This window comes from Leptodactylus fuscus (genome assembly GCF_031893055.1).
Source record: "Leptodactylus fuscus isolate aLepFus1 chromosome 5 unlocalized genomic scaffold, aLepFus1.hap2 SUPER_5_unloc_1, whole genome shotgun sequence".
Taxonomy (NCBI): Eukaryota; Metazoa; Chordata; class Amphibia; order Anura; family Leptodactylidae; genus Leptodactylus; species Leptodactylus fuscus.
In genome coordinates this window covers 143,356-165,335 of record NW_027439806.1, presented here as the reverse complement: position 1 = coordinate 165,335, position 21,980 = coordinate 143,356, and the positions used below count along the sequence as shown (strand labels likewise).

The 21,980-nt window shown below is 42.0% G+C and overlaps 1 protein-coding gene across 2 annotated transcripts in view; it reads left to right on the top strand.

The window, feature by feature from the left end:
• The window catches only part of GIGYF1 (GRB10 interacting GYF protein 1), a 38,908-nt gene that overhangs the window by 6,129 nt on the left and 10,799 nt on the right, over positions 1-21,980 (top strand). For both annotated transcript variants that reach the window (XM_075261180.1, XM_075261178.1), the window contains exon 2: positions 20,428-20,486. The gene's annotated coding sequence lies outside the window, so the exon portion shown is untranslated. The remainder of the gene's footprint in view (positions 1-20,427; positions 20,487-21,980) is intronic.

The following is a 21,980-nucleotide window of genomic DNA, read 5'->3' as shown; positions in this document are numbered from 1 at the left end:
AGCTGCGCTCACTATTCTGCTGGTGCAGTCACTGTGTACATACATTACATTACTTATCCTGTATTATACTCCAGAGCTGCGCTCACTATTCTGCTGGTGCAGTCACTGTGTACATACATTACTTATCCTGTATTATACCCCAGAGCTGCGCTCACTATTCTGCTGGTACAGTCACTGTATACATATATTACATTACTTATCCTGTATTATACTCCAGAGCTGCGCTCACTATTCTGCTGGTGCAGTCACTGTGTACATACATTACATTACTTATCCTGTATTATACTCCAGAGCTGCACTCACTATTCTGCTGGTACAGTCACTGTGTACATGCATTACATTACTTATCCTGTATTATACTCCAGAGTTGCGCTCACTATTCTGCTGGTGCAGTCACTGTGTACATTCATTACATTACTTCTCTTGTATTATACACCAGAGCTGCGCTCACTATTCTGCTGGTGCAGTCACTGTGTACATACATTACATTACTTATCCTGTATTATACTCCAGAGCTGCGCTCACTATTCTGCTGGTACAGTCACTGTGTACATACATTACATTACTTATCCTGTATTATACCCCAGAGCTGCACTCACTATTCTGCCGGTGCAGTCACTGTGTACATACATTACATTACTTATCCTGTATTATACTGCAGAGCTGCGCTCACTATTCTGCTGGTACAGTCACTATGTACATACATTACATTACTTATCCTGTATTATACTCCAGAGCTGCGCTCACTATTCTGCTGGTACAGTCACTGTATACATACATTACATTACTTATCCTGTATTATACTCCAGAGCTGCGCTCACTATTCTGCTGGTACAGTCACTGTGTACATACATTACTTCTCCTGTATTATACTACAGAGCTGCGCTCACTATTCTGCTGGTGCAGTCACTGTGTACATACATTACATTACTTATCCTGTATTATACTCCAGAGCTGCGCTCACTATTCTGCTGGTGCAGTCACTGTGTACATACATTACATTACTTATCCTGTATTATACTCCAGAGCTGCGCTCACTATTCTGCTGGTGCAGTCACTGTGTACATACATTACATTACTTATCCTGTATTATACTCCAGAGCTGCGCTCACTATTCTGCTGGTACAGTCACTGTGTACATACATTACTTATCCTGTATTATACTCCAGAGCTGCGCTCACTATTCTGCTGGTGCAGTCACTGTGTACATACATTACATTACTTCTCCTGTATTATACCCCAGAGCTGCGCTCACTATTCTGCTGGTGCAGTCACTGTGTACATACATTACATTACTTATCCTGTATTATACTCCAGAGCTGCGCTCACTATTCTGCTGGTGCAGTCACTGTGTACATACATTACATTACTTATCCTGTATTATACCCCAGAGCTGCGCTCACTATTCTGCTGGTGCAGTCACTGTGTACATACATTACATTACTTATCCTGTATTATACCCCAGAGCTGCGCTCACTATTCTGCTGGTGCAGTCACTGTGTACATACATTACATTACTTATCCTGTATTATACTCCAGAGCTGCGCTCACTAGTCTGCTGGTGCAGTCACTGTGTACATACATTACATTACTTATCCTATATTATACCCCAGAGCTGCACTCACTATTCTGCTGGTACAGTCACTGTGTACATACATTACATTACTTATCCTGTATTATACTCCAGAGCTGCGCTCACTATTCTGCTGGTACATTCACTGTGTACATACATTACATTACCTATCCTGTATTATACTCCAGAGCTGCGCTCACTATTCTGCTGGTGCAGTCACTGTGTACATATATTACTTATCCTGTATTATACCCCAGAGCTGCGCTCACTATTCTGCTGGTGCAGTCACTGTGTACATACATTACATTACTTATCCTGTATTATACTCCAGAGCTGCACTCACTATTCTGCTGGTACAGTCACTGTTTACATACATTACATTACTTATCCTGTATTATACTCCAGAGCTACGCTCCCTATTCTGCTGGTACAGTCACTGTGTACATACATTACATTACTTATCCTGTATTATACTCCAGAGCTACGCTCCCTATTCTGCTGGTACAGTCACTGTGTACATACATTACATTACTTATCCTGTATTATACTCCAGAGCTGCGCTCACTATTCTGCTGGCACAGTCACTGTGTACATACATTACATTACATTACTTATCCTGTATTATACTCCAGAGCTGCGCTCACTATTCTGCTGGTGCAGTCACTGTGTACATACATTACATTACTTATCCTGTATTATACCCCAGAGCTGCGCTCACTATTCTGCTGGTGCAGTCACTGTGTACATACATTACTTATCCTGTATTATACTCCAGAGCTGCGCTCACTATTCTGCTGGTACAGTCACTGTGTACATACATTACAGTACTTATCCTGTATTATACTCCAGAGCTGCGCTCGCTATTCTGCTGGTACAGTCACTGTGTACATACATTACATTACTTATCCTGTATTATACTCCAGAGCTGCGCTCACTATTCTGCTGGTACAGTCACTGTGTACATACATTACATTACTTATCCTGTATTATACTCCAGAGCTGCGCTCACTATTCTGCTGGTACAGTCACTGTGTACATACATTACTTATCCTGTATTATACTCCAGAGCTGCGCTCACTATTCTGCTGGTACAGTCACTGTGTACATACATTACATTACTTATGCTGTATTATACTCCAGAGCTGCGCTCACTATTCTGCTGGTGCAGTCACTGTGTACATACATTACATTACTTATCCTGTATTATACTCCAGAGCTGCGCTCACTATTCTGCTGGTGCAGTCACTGTGTACATACATTACATTACTTATCCTGTATTATACTCCAGAGCTGCGCTCACTATTCTGCTGGTACAGTCACTGTGTACATACATTACATTACTTATCCTGTATTATACTCCAGAGTTGCGCTCACTATTCTGCTGGTGCAGTCACTGTGTACATTCATTACATTACTTCTCTTGTATTATACACCAGAGCTGCGCTCACTATTCTGCTGGTGCAGTCACTGTGTACATACATTACATTACTTATCCTGTATTATACTCCAGAGCTGCGCTCACTATTCTGCTGGTACAGTCACTGTGTACATACATTACATTACTTATCCTGTATTATACCCCAGAGCTGCACTCACTATTCTGCTGGTGCAGTCACTGTGTACATACATTACTTATCCTGTATTATACCCCAGAGCTGCGCTCACTATTCTGCTGGTACAGTCACTGTGTACATACATTACATTACTTATCCTGTATTATACCCCAGAGCTGCGCTCACTATTCTGCTGGTGCAGTCACTGTGTACATACATTACATTACTTATCCTGTATTATACTCCAGAGCTGCGCTCACTATTCTGCTGGTACAGTCACTGTGTACATACATTACATTACTTATCCTGTATTATACTCCAGAGTTGCGCTCACTATTCTGCTGGTGCAGTCACTGTGTACATTCATTACATTACTTCTCTTGTATTATACACCAGAGCTGCGCTCACTATTCTGCTGGTGCAGTCACTGTGTACATACATTACATTACTTATCCTGTATTATACTCCAGAGCTGCGCTCACTATTCTGCTGGTACAGTCACTGTGTACATACATTACATTACTTATCCTGTATTATACCCCAGAGCTGCACTCACTATTCTGCCGGTGCAGTCACTGTGTACATACATTACATTACTTATCCTGTATTATACTGCAGAGCTGCGCTCACTATTCTGCTGGTACAGTCACTGTGTACATACATTACTTCTCCTGTATTATACTCCAGAGCTGCGCTCACTATTCTGCTGGTACAGTCACTGTATACATACATTACATTACTTATCCTGTATTATACTCCAGAGCTGCGCTCACTATTCTGCTGATACAGTCACTGTGTACATACATTACTTCTCCTGTATTATACTCCAGAGCTGCGCTCACTATTCTGCTGGTGCAGTCACTGTGTACATACATTACATTACTTATCCTGTATTATACTCCAGAGCTGCGCTCACTATTCTGCTGGTGCAGTCACTGTGTACATACATTACTTATCCTGTATTATACCCCAGAGCTGCGCTCACTATTCTGCTGGTACAGTCACTGTATACATATATTACATTACTTATCCTGTATTATACTCCAGAGCTGCGCTCACTATTCTGCTGGTGCAGTCACTGTGTACATACATTACATTACTTATCCTGTATTATACTCCAGAGCTGCACTCACTATTCTGCTGGTACAGTCACTGTGTACATGCATTACATTACTTATCCTGTATTATACTCCAGAGTTGCGCTCACTATTCTGCTGGTGCAGTCACTGTGTACATTCATTACATTACTTCTCTTGTATTATACACCAGAGCTGCGCTCACTATTCTGCTGGTGCAGTCACTGTGTACATACATTACATTACTTATCCTGTATTATACTCCAGAGCTGCGCTCACTATTCTGCTGGTACAGTCACTGTGTACATACATTACATTACTTATCCTGTATTATACCCCAGAGCTGCACTCACTATTCTGCCGGTGCAGTCACTGTGTACATACATTACATTACTTATCCTGTATTATACTGCAGAGCTGCGCTCACTATTCTGCTGGTACAGTCACTATGTACATACATTACATTACTTATCCTGTATTATACTCCAGAGCTGCGCTCACTATTCTGCTGGTACAGTCACTGTATACATACATTACATTACTTATCCTGTATTATACTCCAGAGCTGCGCTCACTATTCTGCTGGTACAGTCACTGTGTACATACATTACTTCTCCTGTATTATACTACAGAGCTGCGCTCACTATTCTGCTGGTGCAGTCACTGTGTACATACATTACATTACTTATCCTGTATTATACTCCAGAGCTGCGCTCACTATTCTGCTGGTGCAGTCACTGTGTACATACATTACATTACTTATCCTGTATTATACTCCAGAGCTGCGCTCACTATTCTGCTGGTGCAGTCACTGTGTACATACATTACATTACTTATCCTGTATTATACTCCAGAGCTGCGCTCACTATTCTGCTGGTACAGTCACTGTGTACATACATTACTTATCCTGTATTATACTCCAGAGCTGCGCTCACTATTCTGCTGGTGCAGTCACTGTGTACATACATTACATTACTTATCCTGTATTATACTCCAGAGCTGCGCTCACTATTCTGCTGGTGCAGTCACTGTGTACATACATTACATTACTTCTCTTGTATTATACTCCAGAGCTGCGCTCACTATTCTGCTGGTACAGTCACTGTGTACATAATTACATTACTTATCCTGTATTATACTCCAGAGCTGCGCTCACTATTCTGCTGGTGCAGTCACTGTGTACATACATTACATTACTTCTCCTGTATTATACCCCAGAGCTGCGCTCACTATTCTGCTGGTGCAGTCACTGTGTACATACATTACATTACTTATCCTGTATTATACTCCAGAGCTGCGCTCACTATTCTGCTGGTGCAGTCACTGTGTACATACATTACATTACTTATCCTGTATTATACCCCAGAGCTGCGCTCACTATTCTGCTGGTGCAGTCACTGTGTACATACATTACATTACTTATCCTGTATTATACCCCAGAGCTGCGCTCACTATTCTGCTGGTGCAGTCACTGTGTACATACATTACATTACTTATCCTGTATTATACTCCAGAGCTGCGCTCACTAGTCTGCTGGTGCAGTCACTGTGTACATACATTACATTACTTATCCTATATTATACCCCAGAGCTGCACTCACTATTCTGCTGGTACAGTCACTGTGTACATACATTACATTACTTATCCTGTATTATACTCAAGAGCTGCGCTCCCTATTCTGCTGGTACAGTCACTGTGTACATACATTACATTACTTATCCTGTATTATACCCCAGAGCTGCGCTCCCTATTCTGCTGGTACAGTCACTGTGTACATACATTACATTACTTCTCCTGTATTATACCCCAGAGCTGCGCTCACTATTCTGCTGGTACAGTCACTGTGTACATACATTACATTACTTATCCTGTATTATACTCCAGAGCTGCGCTCATTATTCTGCTGGTGCAGTCACTGTGTACAGACATTACATTACTTATCCTGTATTATACTCCAGAGCTGCGCTCACTATTCTGCTGGTACAGTCACTGTGTACATACATTACATTACTTATCCTGTATTATACTCCAGAGCTGCGCTCACTATTCTGCTGGTGCAGTCACTGTGTACATACATTACATTACTTATCCTGTCTTATACCCCAGAGCTGCGCTCACTATTCTGCTGGTACAGTCACTGTGTACATACATTACACTACTTATCCTGTATTATACTCCAGAGCTGCGCTCACTATTCTGCTGGTACAGTCACTGTGTACATACATTACAGTACTTATCCTGTATTATACTCCAGAGCTGCGCTCGCTATTCTGCTGGTACAGTCACTGTGTACATACATTACATTACTTATCCTATATTATACTCCAGAGCTGCGCTCGCTATTCTGCTAGTACAGTCACTGTGTACATACATTACATTACTTATCCTGTATTATATTCCAGAGCTGCGCTCACTATTCTGCTGGTACAGTCACTGTGTACATACATTACATTACTTATCCTGTATTATACTCCAGAGCTGCGCTCACTATTCTGCTGGTACAGTCACTGTGTACATACATTACATTACTTATCCTGTATTATACTCCAGAGCTGTGCTCACTATTCTGCTGGTACAGTCACTGTGTACATACATTACATTACTTATCCTGTATTATACTCCAGAGCTGCGCTCACTATTCTGCTGGTACAGTCACTGCTTACATACATTACATTACTTATCCTGTATTATACTCCAGAGCTGCGCTCACTATTCTGCTGGTGCAGTCACTGTGTACATACATCACATTACTTATCCTGTATTATATGCCAGAGCTGCGCTCACTATTCTGCTGGTGCAGTCACTGTGTACATACATTACATTACATTACTTATCCTGTATTATACTCCAGAGCTGCGCTCACTATTCTGCTGGTACAGTCACTGTGTACATACATTACATTACTTATCCTGTATTATACTCCAGAGCTGCACTCACTATTCTGCTGGTGCAGTCACTGTGTACATACATTACATTACTTATCCTGTATTATACTCCAGAGCTGCGCTCACTATTCTGCTGGTACAGTCACTGTGTACATACATTACATTACTTATCCTGTATTATACTCCAGAGCTGCGCTCACTATTCTGCTGGTACAGTCACTGTGTACATACATTACATTACTTATCCTGTATTATACCCCAGAGCTGCGCTCATTATTCTGCTGGTGCAGTCACTGTGTACATACATTACATTACTTATCCTGTATTATACTCCAGAGCTGTGCTCACTATTCTGCTGGTGCAGTCACTGCGTACATACATTACTTATCCTGTATTATACCCCAGAGCTGCGCTCACTATTCTGCTGGTACAGTCACTGTGTACATACATTACATTACATTACTTATCCTGTATTATACTCCAGAGCTGCGCTCACTATTCTGCTGGTACAGTCACTGTGTACATACATTACAGTACTTATCCTGTATTATACTCCAGAGCTGCGCTCACTATTCTGCTGGTACAGTCACTGTGTACATACATTACATTACTTATCCTGTATTATACTCCAGAGCTGCGCTCACTATTCTGCTGGTACAGTCACTGTGTACATACATTACTTATCCTGTATTATACTCCAGAGCTGCGCTCACTATTCTGCTGGTACAGTCACTGTGTACATACATTACATTACTTATCCTGTATTATACTCCAGAGCTGCGCTCACTATTTTGCTGGTACAGTCACTGTGTACATACATTACATTACTTATCCTGTATTATACTCCAGAGCTGCGCTCACTATTCTGCTGGTACAGTCACTGTGTACATACATTACATTACTTATCCTGTATTATACTCCAGAGCTGCACTCACTATTCTGCTGGTGCAGTCACTGTGTACATACATTACATTACTTATCCTGTATTATACTCCAGAGCTGCGCTCACTATTCTGCTGGTACAGTCACTGTGTACATACATTACATTACTTATCCTGTATTATACTGCAGAGCTAAGCTCACTATTCTGCTGGTACAGTCACTGTGTACATACATTACATTACTTATCCTGTATTATACTCCAGAGCTGCGCTCACTATTCTGCTGGTGCAGTCACTGTGTACATACATTACATTACTTATCCTGTATTATACTCCAGAGCTGCGCTCACTATTCTGCTGGTACAGTCACTGTGTACATACATTACATTACTTATCCTGTATTATACTCCAGAGCTGCGCTCACTATTCTGCTGGTGCAGTCACTGTGTACATACATTACATTACTTATCCTGTATTATACCCCAGAGCTGCGCTCACTATTCTGCTGGTGCAGTCACTGTGTACATACATTACATTACTTATCCTGTATTATACTCCAGAGCTGCGCTCACTATTCTGCTGGTACAGTCACTGTGTACATACATTACATTACTGATCCTGTATTATACCCCAGAGCTGCGCTCACTATTCTGCTGGTGCAGTCACTGTGTACATTACATTACTTATCCTGTATTATACCCCAGAGCTGCGCTCACTATTCTGCTGGTACAGTCACTGTGTACATCCATTACATTACTTATCCTGTATTATACTGCAGAGCTGCGCTCACTATTCTGCTGGTACAGTCACTGTGTACATACATTACTTATCCTGTATTATACTCCAGAGCTGCGCTCACTATTCTGCTGGTGCAGTCACTGTGTACATACATTACATTACTTATCCTGTATTATACTCCAGAGCTGCGCTCACTATTCTGCTGGTGCAGTCACTGTGTACATACATTACATTACTTCTCTTGTATTATACTCTAGAGCTGCGCTCACTATTCTGCGGGTGCAGTCACTGTGTACATACATTACTTATCCTATATTATACTCCAGAGCTGCGCTCACTATTCTGCCGGTACAGTCACTGTGTACATACATTACATTACTTATCCTGTATTATACTCCAGAGCTGCGCTCACTATTCTGCGGGTGCAGTCACTGTGTACATACATTACTTATCCTGTATTATACTCCAGAGCTGCGCTCACTATTCTGCCGGTACAGTCACTGTGTACATACATTACATTACTTATCCTGTATTATACCCCAGAGCTGCGCTCACTATTCTTCTGGTGCAGTCACTGTGTACATACATTACATTACTTATCCTGTATTATACTCCAGAGCTGCGCTCACTATTCTGCTGGTGCAGTCACTGTGTACATACATTACATTACTTATCGTGTATTATACCCCAGAGCTGCGCTCACTATTCTGCTGGTGCAGTCACTGTGTACATAGATTACATTACTTATCCTGTATTATACCCCAGAGCTGCGCTCACTATTCTGCTGGTACATTCACTGTGTACATACATTACTTCTCCTGTATTATACCCCAGAGCTGCGCTCACTATTCTGCTGGTACAGTCACTGTGTACATACATTACATTACCTATCCTGTATTATACTCCAGAGCTGCGCTCACTATTCTGCTGGTGCAGTCACTGTGTACATACATTACTTATCCTGTATTATACCCCAGAGCTGCGCTCACTATTCTGCTGGTACAGTCACTGTATACATATATTACATTACTTATCCTGTATTATACTCCAGAGCTGCGCTCACTATTCTGCTGGTACAGTCACTGTGTACATACATTACTTATCCTGTATTATACTCCAGAGCTGCGCTCCCTATTCTGCTGGTACAGTCACTGTATACATACATTACATTACTTATCCTGTATTATACTCCAGAGCTGCGCTCACTATTCTGCTGGTGCAGTCACTGTGTACATACATTACATTACTTATCCTGTATTATACTCCAGAGCTGCGCTCACTATTCTGCTGGTACAGTCACTGTGTACATACATTACATTACTTATCCTGTATTATACCCCAGAGCTGCACTCACTATTCTGCTGGTACAGTCACTGTTTACATACATTACATTACTTATCCTGTATTATACTCCAGAGCTGCGCTCCCTATTCTGCTGGTACAGTCACTGTGTACATACATTACATTACTTCTCCTGTATTATACCCCAGAGCTGCGCTTACTATTCTGCCGGTGCAGTCACTGTGTACATACATTACATTACTTATCCTGTATTATACTGCAGAGCTGCGCTCAGTATTCTGCTGGTACAGTCACTATGTACATACATTACATTACTTCTCCTGTATTATACTGCAGAGCTGCGCTCACTATTCTGCTGGTGCAGTCACTGTGTACATACATTACATTACTTATCCCGTATTATACTCCAGAGCTGCGCTCACTATTCTGCTGGTACAGTCACTGTGTACATACATTACATTACTTCTCTTGTATTATACTCTAGAGCTGCGCTCACTATTCTGCGGGTGCAGTCACTGTGTACATACATTACTTATCCTATATTATACTCCAGAGCTGCGCTCACTATTCTGCCGGTACAGTCACTGTGTACATACATTACATTACTTCTCCTGTATTATACTCCAGAGCTGCGCTCACTATTCTGCGGGTGCAGTCACTGTGTACATACATTACTTATCCTGTATTATACTCCAGAGCTGCGCTCACTATTCTGCCGTTACAGTCCCTGTGTACATACATTACATTACTTATCCTGTATTATACCCCAGAGCTGCGCTCACTATTCTTCTGGTGCAGTCACTGTGTACATACATTACATTACTTATCCTGTATTATACTCCAGAGCTGCGCTCACTATTCTGCTGGTGCAGTCACTGTGTACATACATTACATTACTTATCCTGTATTATACCCCAGAGCTGCGCTCACTATTCTGCTGGTACATTCACTGTGTACATACATTACATTACCTATCCTGTATTATACTCCAGAGCTGCGCTCACTATTCTGCTGGTGCAGTCACTGTGTACATACATTACTTATCCTGTATTATACCCCAGAGCTGCGCTCACTATTCTGCTGGTACAGTCACTGTATACATATATTACATTACTTATCCTGTATTATACTCCAGAGCTGCGCTCACTATTCTGCTGGTACAGTCACTGTGTACATACATTACATTACTTATCCTGTATTATACTCCAGAGCTGCGCTCACTATTCTGCTGGTACAGTCACTGTATACATACATTACATTACTTATCCTGTATTATACTCCAGAGCTGCGCTCACTATTCTGCTGGTGCAGTCACTGTGTACATACATTACATTACTTCTCTTGTATTATACACCAGAGCTGCGCTCACTATTCTGCTGGTGCAGTCACTGTGTACATACATTACATTACTTATCCTGTATTATACTCCAGAGCTGCGCTCACTATTCTGCTGGTACAGTCACTGTGTACATACATTACATTACTTCTCCTGTATTATACCCCAGAGCTGCGCTCACTATTCTGCCGGTGCAGTCACTGTGTACATACATTACATTACTTATCCTGTATTATACTGCAGAGCTGCGCTCACTATTCTGCTGGTACAGTCACTATGTACATACATTACATTACTTATCCTGTATTATACTCCAGAGCTGCGCTCACTATTCTGCTGGTGCAGTCACTGTGTACATACATTACATTACTTATCCTGTATTATACTCCATAGCTGCGCTCACTATTCTGCTGGTACAGTCACTGTGTACATACATTACATTACTTATCCTGTATTATACTCCAGAGCTGCGCTCACTATTCTGCTGGTGCAGTCACTGTGTACATACATTACATTACTTATCCTGTATTATACCCCAGAGCTGCGCTCACTATTCTGCTGGTGCAGTCACTGTGTACATACATTACATTACTTATCCTGTATTATACTCCAGAGCTGCGCTCACTATTCTGCTGGTACAGTCACTGTGTACATACATTACATTACTGATCCTGTATTATACCCCAGAGCTGCGCTCACTATTCTTCTGGTGCAGTCACTGTGTACATTACATTACTTATCCTGTATTATACCCCAGAGCTGCGCTCACTATTCTGCTGGTACAGTCACTGTGTACATCCATTACATTACTTATCCTGTATTATACTGCAGAGCTGCGCTCACTATTCTGCTGGTACAGTCACTGTGTACATACATTACTTATCCTGTATTATACTCCAGAGCTGCGCTCACTATTCTGCTGGTACAGTCACTGTGTACATACATAACATTACTTATCCTGTATTATACTCCAGAGCTGCGCTCACTATTCTGCTGGTGCAGTCACTGTGTACATACATTACATTACTTATCCTGTATTATACTCCAGAGCTGCGCTCACTATTCTGCTGGTGCAGTCACTGTGTACATACATTACATTACTTATCCTGTATTATACTCCAGAGCTGCGCTCACTATTCTGCTGGTGCAGTCACTGTGTACATACATTACATTACTTCTCTTGTATTATACTCTAGAGCTGCGCTCACTATTCTGCTGGTGCAGTCACTGTGTACATACATTACATTACTTATCCTGTATTATACTCCAGAGCTGCGCTCACTATTCTGCTGGTGCAGTCACTGTGTACATACATTACATTACTTATCCTATATTATACTCCAGAGCTGCGCTCACTATTCTGCCGGTACAGTCACTGTGTACATACATTACATTACTTATCCTGTATTATACTCCAGAGCTGCGCTCACTATTCTGCGGGTGCAGTCACTGTGTACATACATTACTTATCCTGTATTATACTCCAGAGCTGCGCTCACTATTCTGCTGGTACAGTCACTGTGTACATACATTACATTACTTATCCTGTATTATACTCCAGAGCTGCGCTCACTATTCTGCTGGTACAGTCACTGTATACATACATTACATTACTTATCCTGTATTATACTCCAGAGCTGCGCTCACTATTCTGCTGGTGCAGTCACTGTGTACATACATTACATTACTTATCCTGTATTATACCCCAGAGCTGCGCTCACTATTCTGCTGGTGCAGTCACTGTGTACATACATTACATTACTTATCCTGTATTATGCTCCAGAGCTGCGCTCACTTTTCTGCTGGTACAGTCACTGTGTACATACATTACATTACTTATCCTGTATTATACTCCAGAGCTGCGCTCACTAGTCTGCTGGTGCAGTCACTGTGTACATACATTACATTACTTATCCTGTATTATGCTCCAGAGCTGCGCTCACTATTCTGCTGGTGCAGTCACTGTGTACATACATTACATTACTTATCCTGTATTATACTCCAGAGCTGCGCTCACTAGTCTGCTGGTGCAGTCACTGTGTACATACATTACATTACTTATCCTATATTATACCCCAGAGCTGCACTCACTATTCTGCTGGTACAGTCACTGTGTACATACATTACATTACTTATCCTGTATTATACTCAAGAGCTGCGCTCCCTATTCTGCTGGTACAGTCACTGTGTACATACATTACATTACTTCTCCTGTATTATACCCCAGAGCTGCGCTCCCTATTCTGCTGGTATAGTCACTGTGTACATACATTACTTATCCTGTATTATACTCCAGAGCTGCGCTCACTATTCTGCTGGTACAGTCACTGTGTACATACATTACATTACTTCTCCTGTATTATACCCCAGAGCTGCGCTCACTATTCTGCCGGTGCAGTCACTGTGTACATACATTACATTACTTATCCTGTATTATACTGCAGAGCTGCGCTCACTATTCAGCTGGTACAGTCACTGTATACATACATTACATTACTTATCCTGTATTATACTGCAGAGCTGCGCTCACTATTCTGCTGGTACAGTCACTATGTACATACATTACATTACTTCTCCTGTATTATACTGCAGAGCTGCGCTCACTATTCAGCTGGTACAGTCACTGTGTACATACATTACTTATCCTGTATTATACTGCAGAGCTGCGCTCACTATTCTGCTGGTGCAGTCACTGTGTACATACATTACATTACTTATCCTGTATTATACTCCAGAGCTGCGCTCACTATTCTGCTGGTGCAGTCACTGTGTACATACATTACATTACTTCTCCTGTATTATACCCCACAGCTGCGCTCACTATTCTGCTGGTACAGTCACTGTGTACATACATTACATTACTTATCCTGTATTATACTCCAGAGCTGCGCTCACTATTCTGCTGGTACAGTCACTGTGTACATACATTACATTACTTATCCTGTATTATACCCCAGAGCTGCGCTCACTATTCTGCTGGTACAGTCACTGTATACATACATACATTACATTACTTATCCTGTATTATACTCCAGAGCTGCGCTCACTATTCTGCTGGTACAGTCACTGTGTACATACATTACATTACTTATCCCGTATTATACTCCAGAGCTGCGCTCACTATTCTGCTGGTACAGTCACTGTGTACATACATTACATTACTTCTCTTGTATTATACTCTAGAGCTGCGCTCACTATTCTGCGGGTGCAGTCACTGTGTACATACATTACTTATCCTATATTATACTCCAGAGCTGCGCTCACTATTCTGCCGGTACAGTCACTGTGTACATACATTACATTACTTCTCCTGTATTATACTCCAGAGCTGCGCTCACTATTCTGCGGGTGCAGTCACTGTGTACATACATTACTTATCCTGTATTATACTCCAGAGCTGCGCTCACTATTCTGCCGTTACAGTCCCTGTGTACATACATTACATTACTTATCCTGTATTATACCCCAGAGCTGCGCTCACTATTCTTCTGGTGCAGTCACTGTGTACATACATTACATTACTTATCCTGTATTATACTCCAGAGCTGCGCTCACTATTCTGCTGGTGCAGTCACTGTGTACATACATTACATTACTTATCCTGTATTATACCCCAGAGCTGCGCTCACTATTCTGCTGGTACATTCACTGTGTACATACATTACATTACCTATCCTGTATTATACTCCAGAGCTGCGCTCACTATTCTGCTGGTGCAGTCACTGTGTACATACATTACTTATCCTGTATTATACCCCAGAGCTGCGCTCACTATTCTGCTGGTACAGTCACTGTATACATATATTACATTACTTATCCTGTATTATACTCCAGAGCTGCGCTCACTATTCTGCTGGTACAGTCACTGTGTACATACATTACATTACTTATCCTGTATTATACTCCAGAGCTGCGCTCACTATTCTGCTGGTACAGTCACTGTATACATACATTACATTACTTATCCTGTATTATACTCCAGAGCTGCGCTCACTATTCTGCTGGTGCAGTCACTGTGTACATACATTACATTACTTCTCTTGTATTATACACCAGAGCTGCGCTCACTATTCTGCTGGTGCAGTCACTGTGTACATACATTACATTACTTATCCTGTATTATACTCCAGAGCTGCGCTCACTATTCTGCTGGTACAGTCACTGTGTACATACATTACATTACTTCTCCTGTATTATACCCCAGAGCTGCGCTCACTATTCTGCCGGTGCAGTCACTGTGTACATACATTACATTACTTATCCTGTATTATACTGCAGAGCTGCGCTCACTATTCTGCTGGTACAGTCACTATGTACATACATTACATTACTTATCCTGTATTATACTCCAGAGCTGCGCTCACTATTCTGCTGGTGCAGTCACTGTGTACATACATTACATTACTTATCCTGTATTATACTCCATAGCTGCGCTCACTATTCTGCTGGTACAGTCACTGTGTACATACATTACATTACTTATCCTGTATTATACTCCAGAGCTGCGCTCACTATTCTGCTGGTGCAGTCACTGTGTACATACATTACATTACTTATCCTGTATTATACCCCAGAGCTGCGCTCACTATTCTGCTGGTGCAGTCACTGTGTACATACATTACATTACTTATCCTGTATTATACTCCAGAGCTGCGCTCACTATTCTGCTGGTACAGTCACTGTGTACATACATTACATTACTGATCCTGTATTATACCCCAGAGCTGCGCTCACTATTCTTCTGGTGCAGTCACTGTGTACATTACATTACTTATCCTGTATTATACCCCAGAGCTGCGCTCACTATTCTGCTGGTACAGTCACTGTGTACATCCATTACATTACTTATCCTGTATTATACTGCAGAGCTGCGCTCACTATTCTGCTGGTACAGTCACTGTGTACATACATTACTTATCCTGTATTATACTCCAGAGCTGCGCTCACTATTCTGCTGGTACAGTCACTGTGTACATACATAACATTACTTATCCTGTATTATACTCCAGAGCTGCGCTCACTATTCTGCTGGTGCAGTCACTGTGTACATACATTACATTACTTATCCTGTATTATACTCCAGAGCTGCGCTCACTATTCTGCTGGTGCAGTCACTGTGTACATACATTACATTACTTATCCTGTATTATACTCCAGAGCTGCGCTCACTATTCTGCTGGTGCAGTCACTGTGTACATACATTACATTACTTCTCTTGTATTATACTCTAGAGCTGCGCTCACTATTCTGCTGGTGCAGTCACTGTGTACATACATTACATTACTTATCCTGTATTATACTCCAGAGCTGCGCTCACTATTCTGCTGGTGCAGTCACTGTGTACATACATTACATTACTTATCCTATATTATACTCCAGAGCTGCGCTCACTATTCTGCCGGTACAGTCACTGTGTACATACATTACATTACTTATCCTGTATTATACTCCAGAGCTGCGCTCACTATTCTGCGGGTGCAGTCACTGTGTACATACATTACTTATCCTGTATTATACTCCAGAGCTGCGCTCACTATTCTGCTGGTACAGTCACTGTGTACATACATTACATTACTTATCCTGTATTATACTCCAGAGCTGCGCTCACTATTCTGCTGGTACAGTCACTGTATACATACATTACATTACTTATCCTGTATTATACTCCAGAGCTGCGCTCACTATTCTGCTGGTGCAGTCACTGTGTACATACATTACATTACTTATCCTGTATTATACCCCAGAGCTGCGCTCACTATTCTGCTGGTGCAGTCACTGTGTACATACATTACATTACTTATCCTGTATTATGCTCCAGAGCTGCGCTCACTTTTCTGCTGGTACAGTCACTGTGTACATACATTACATTACTTATCCTGTATTATACTCCAGAGCTGCGCTCACTAGTCTGCTGGTGCAGTCACTGTGTACATACATTACATTACTTATCCTGTATTATGCTCCAGAGCTGCGCTCACTATTCTGCTGGTGCAGTCACTGTGTACATACATTACATTACTTATCCTGTATTATACTCCAGAGCTGCGCTCACTAGTCTGCTGGTGCAGTCACTGTGTACATACATTACATTACTTATCCTATATTATACCCCAGAGCTGCACTCACTATTCTGCTGGTACAGTCACTGTGTACATACATTACATTACTTATCCTGTATTATACTCAAGAGCTGCGCTCCCTATTCTGCTGGTACAGTCACTGTGTACATACATTACATTACTTCTCCTGTATTATACCCCAGAGCTGCGCTCCCTATTCTGCTGGTATAGTCACTGTGTACATACATTACTTATCCTGTATTATACTCCAGAGCTGCGCTCACTATTCTGCTGGTACAGTCACTGTGTACATACATTACATTACTTCTCCTGTATTATACCCCAGAGCTGCGCTCACTATTCTGCCGGTGCAGTCACTGTGTACATACATTACATTACTTATCCTGTATTATACTGCAGAGCTGCGCTCACTATTCAGCTGGTACAGTCACTGTATACATACATTACATTACTTATCCTGTATTATACTGCAGAGCTGCGCTCACTATTCTGCTGGTACAGTCACTATGTACATACATTACATTACTTCTCCTGTATTATACTGCAGAGCTGCGCTCACTATTCAGCTGGTACAGTCACTGTGTACATACATTACTTATCCTGTATTATACTGCAGAGCTGCGCTCACTATTCTGCTGGTGCAGTCACTGTGTACATACATTACATTACTTATCCTGTATTATACTCCAGAGCTGCGCTCACTATTCTGCTGGTGCAGTCACTGTGTACATACATTACATTACTTCTCCTGTATTATACCCCACAGCTGCGCTCACTATTCTGCTGGTACAGTCACTGTGTACATACATTACATTACTTATCCTGTATTATACTCCAGAGCTGCGCTCACTATTCTGCTGGTACAGTCACTGTGTACATACATTACATTACTTATCCTGTATTATACCCCAGAGCTGCGCTCACTATTCTGCTGGTACAGTCACTGTATACATACATACATTACATTACTTATCCTGTATTATACTCCAGAGCTGCGCTCACTATTCTGCTGGTACAGTCACTGTGTACATACATTACATTACTTATCCTGTATTATACTCCAGAGCTGCGCTCACTATTCTGCTGGTGCAGTCACTGTGTACATACAATACATTACTTATCCTGTGTTACACCCCAGAGCTGCGCTCACTATTCTGCTGGTACAGTCACTGTGCACATACATTACATTACTTCTCCTGTATTATACCCCAGAGCTGCGCTCACTATTCTGCTGGTACAGTCACTGTGCACATACATTACTTCTCCTGTATTATACCCCAGAGCTGCGCTCACTATTCTGCTGGTACAGTCACTGTGTACATACATTACATTACTTATCCTGTATTATACTGCAGAGCTGCGCTCACTATTCTGCTGGTGCAGTCACTGTGTACATACAATACATTACTTATCCTGTATTACACCCCAGAGCTGCGCTCACTATTCTGCTGGTACAGTCACTGTGTACATACATTACATTACTTCTCCTGTATTATACCCCAGAGCTGCGCTCACTATTCTGCTGGTGCAGTCACTGTGTACATACATTACATTACTTCTCCTGTATTATACCCCACAGCTGCGCTCACTATTCTGCTGGTACAGTCACTGTGTACATACATTACATTACTTATCCTGTATTATACCCCACAGCTGCGCTCACTATTCTGCTGGTACAGTCACTGTATACATACATACATTACATTACTTATCCTGTATTATACTCCAGAGATGCGCTCACTATTCTGCTGGTACAGTCACTGTGTACATACATTACATTACTTATCCTGTATTACTCCCCAGAGCTGCGCTCACTATTCTGCTGGTACAGTCACTGTGTACATACATTACTTATCCTGTATTATACTGCAGAGCTGCGCTCACTATTCTGCTGGTACATTCACTGTATACATACATTACATTACTTATCCTGTATTATACTCCAGAGCTGCGCTCACTATTCTGCTGGTACAGTCACTGTGTACATACATTACATTACTTATCCTGTATTATACTCCAGAGCTGCGCTCACTATTCTGCTGGTGCAGTCACTGTGTACATACATTACATTACTTATCCTGTATTATACTCCAGAGCTGCGCTCACTATTCTGCTGGTGCAGTCACTGTGTACATACATTACATTACTTCTCCTGTATTATACTCCAGAGCTGCGCTCACTATTCTGCTGGTGCAGTCACTGTGTACATACAATACATTACTTATCCTGTATTACACCCCAGAGCTGCGCTCACTATTCTGCTGGTACAGTCACTGTGTACATACATTACATTACTTCTCCTGTATTATACTCCAGAGCTGCGCTCACTATTCTGCTGGTACAGTCACTGTGTACATACATTACTTCTCCTGTATTATACCCCAGAGCTGCGCTCACTATTCTGCTGGTACAGTCACTGTGTACATACATTACTTCTCCTGTATTATACCCCAGAGCTGCGCTCAGTGTTGCTTGTTCTGGTGATTTGCATCTATCTTTCCTGCAGTTCTTGTAGTGACTTTCCGTCTTGCTCGCCTGTACTGTTAGCGTTTTGTTCACAAGCTTGCTGACTGTTTCCACTGACAGTTCTTGGTCTCTGCTCTTCATGTCTTTGGTGTGGACCATTTTGGGGTTCCTGTAATGAGATGTGATGTCATCAGTACGTCGCCATGATCAGAGTTGTTAGCTGTATACTTGGTTGTGTTAGTTGTCACATTACTGATGGTTTCCAGTCTGTGTGGTAGGAGCTGTGCCCGCTGGTATGACATCACACGTCCCCTCACATGTAGCCTGCAGATTTGGGTTTTACATTAACCCTTCTTGTTCTGCCTGTGACCCCTTTTTTTTAGAGCCATCTTTAATGGGTCCTCCCCTTGCAGTGGCTGCTCCTCTGTACACACTGCTTTGTTGGTCCTCTCCACTGCTCCCCCTGCAGGTTGGGGTGTATAGTGTCCCCCATGTGTACGCTGCGCCCCCCCTCATTCACGCTCTGTCTCTCATCAGGTCCGGTCGGCAGTTTCATCCCATGAACAGAGATCACTGACGGAGCATTCCAGAAACAGGTGCGTTTCTAGTGGGCGGAGCTCTTACCCCAAGTATATGGATGGTGGGTGGAGCCTGGCACCAGTTGTATGTGTATAATGTGGAGAGGCTTCATACTTAAAGGGGTTGTACAGGCAACGACGGGCAGGCTTTGCAACATTGCAATAAGCTCGGATCAGTGAAAAATAAAGAAATTACCTCCTCGCCCGTCCTAAGCTCCGGCGCCTCCCGGCTCATCTTCTCGGCAGGTCTCTTCTGCGTTGTGCTGGTCAGTGGTCGTGACTGCCGAGACCAAACAGAAGCTTCAGCGCAACACAGAGGAGACCCGGGACAGCAGATGGACCAGGAGGAAGCGGGAGACCCCGGAGCAAAGCGCACAGGCCAGGATGTGCTTTCTATTACTATTGAAACATTAAAAGGGTTGTCCATTTTTGCCTGGACAACCCCTTTAAGACTGTCCAGATACTTTGTACATTCCGCAATACTCCGCTCCATCTCACACTTGTACATTACACCCTCCATCTGACACTATACATTGTACATTACACCCTCCATCTGACACTATATATTGTACATTACACCCCTCCATCTGACACTATATATTGTACATTACACCCTCCATCTGACACTATATATTGTACATTACACCCCTCCATCTGACACTATATATTGTACATTACACCCCTCCATCTCACACTTGTACATTACACCATCTGACACTATACATTGTACATTACACCCCTCCATCTGACACTATACATTGTACATTACACCCCTCCATCTCACACTTGTACATTACACCATCTGACACTATACATTGTACATTACACTCCTCCATCTGACACTATATTGTACAATATACCCTCCATCTGACACTATATATTGTACATTACACCCTCCATCTGACACTATATATTGTACATTACACCCCTCCATCTGACACTATATATTGTACATTACACCCCTCCATCTGACACTATATATTGTACATTACACCCTCCATCTGACACTATATATTGTACATTACACCCTCCATCTGACACTATATATTGTACATTACACTCCTCCATCTGACACTATACATTGTACATTACACCCCTCCATCTGACACTATATATTGTACATTACACCCCTCCATCTGACACTATACATTGTACATTACACCCCTCCATCTGACACTATATATTGTACATTACTCCCCTCCATCTGACACTATACATTGTACATTACACCCCTCCATCTGACATATATTGTACATTACACCCTCCATCTGACACTATATATTGTACATTACACCCCTCCATCTGACACTATATATTGTACATTACACCCCTCCATCTGACACTATATATTGTACATTACATCCCTCCATCTGACACTATATATTGTACATTACACCCCTCCATCTGACACTATATATTGTACATTACACCCTCCATCTGACACTATATATTGTACATTACACCCCTCCATCTGACACTATATATTGTACATTACTCCCCTCCATCTGACAC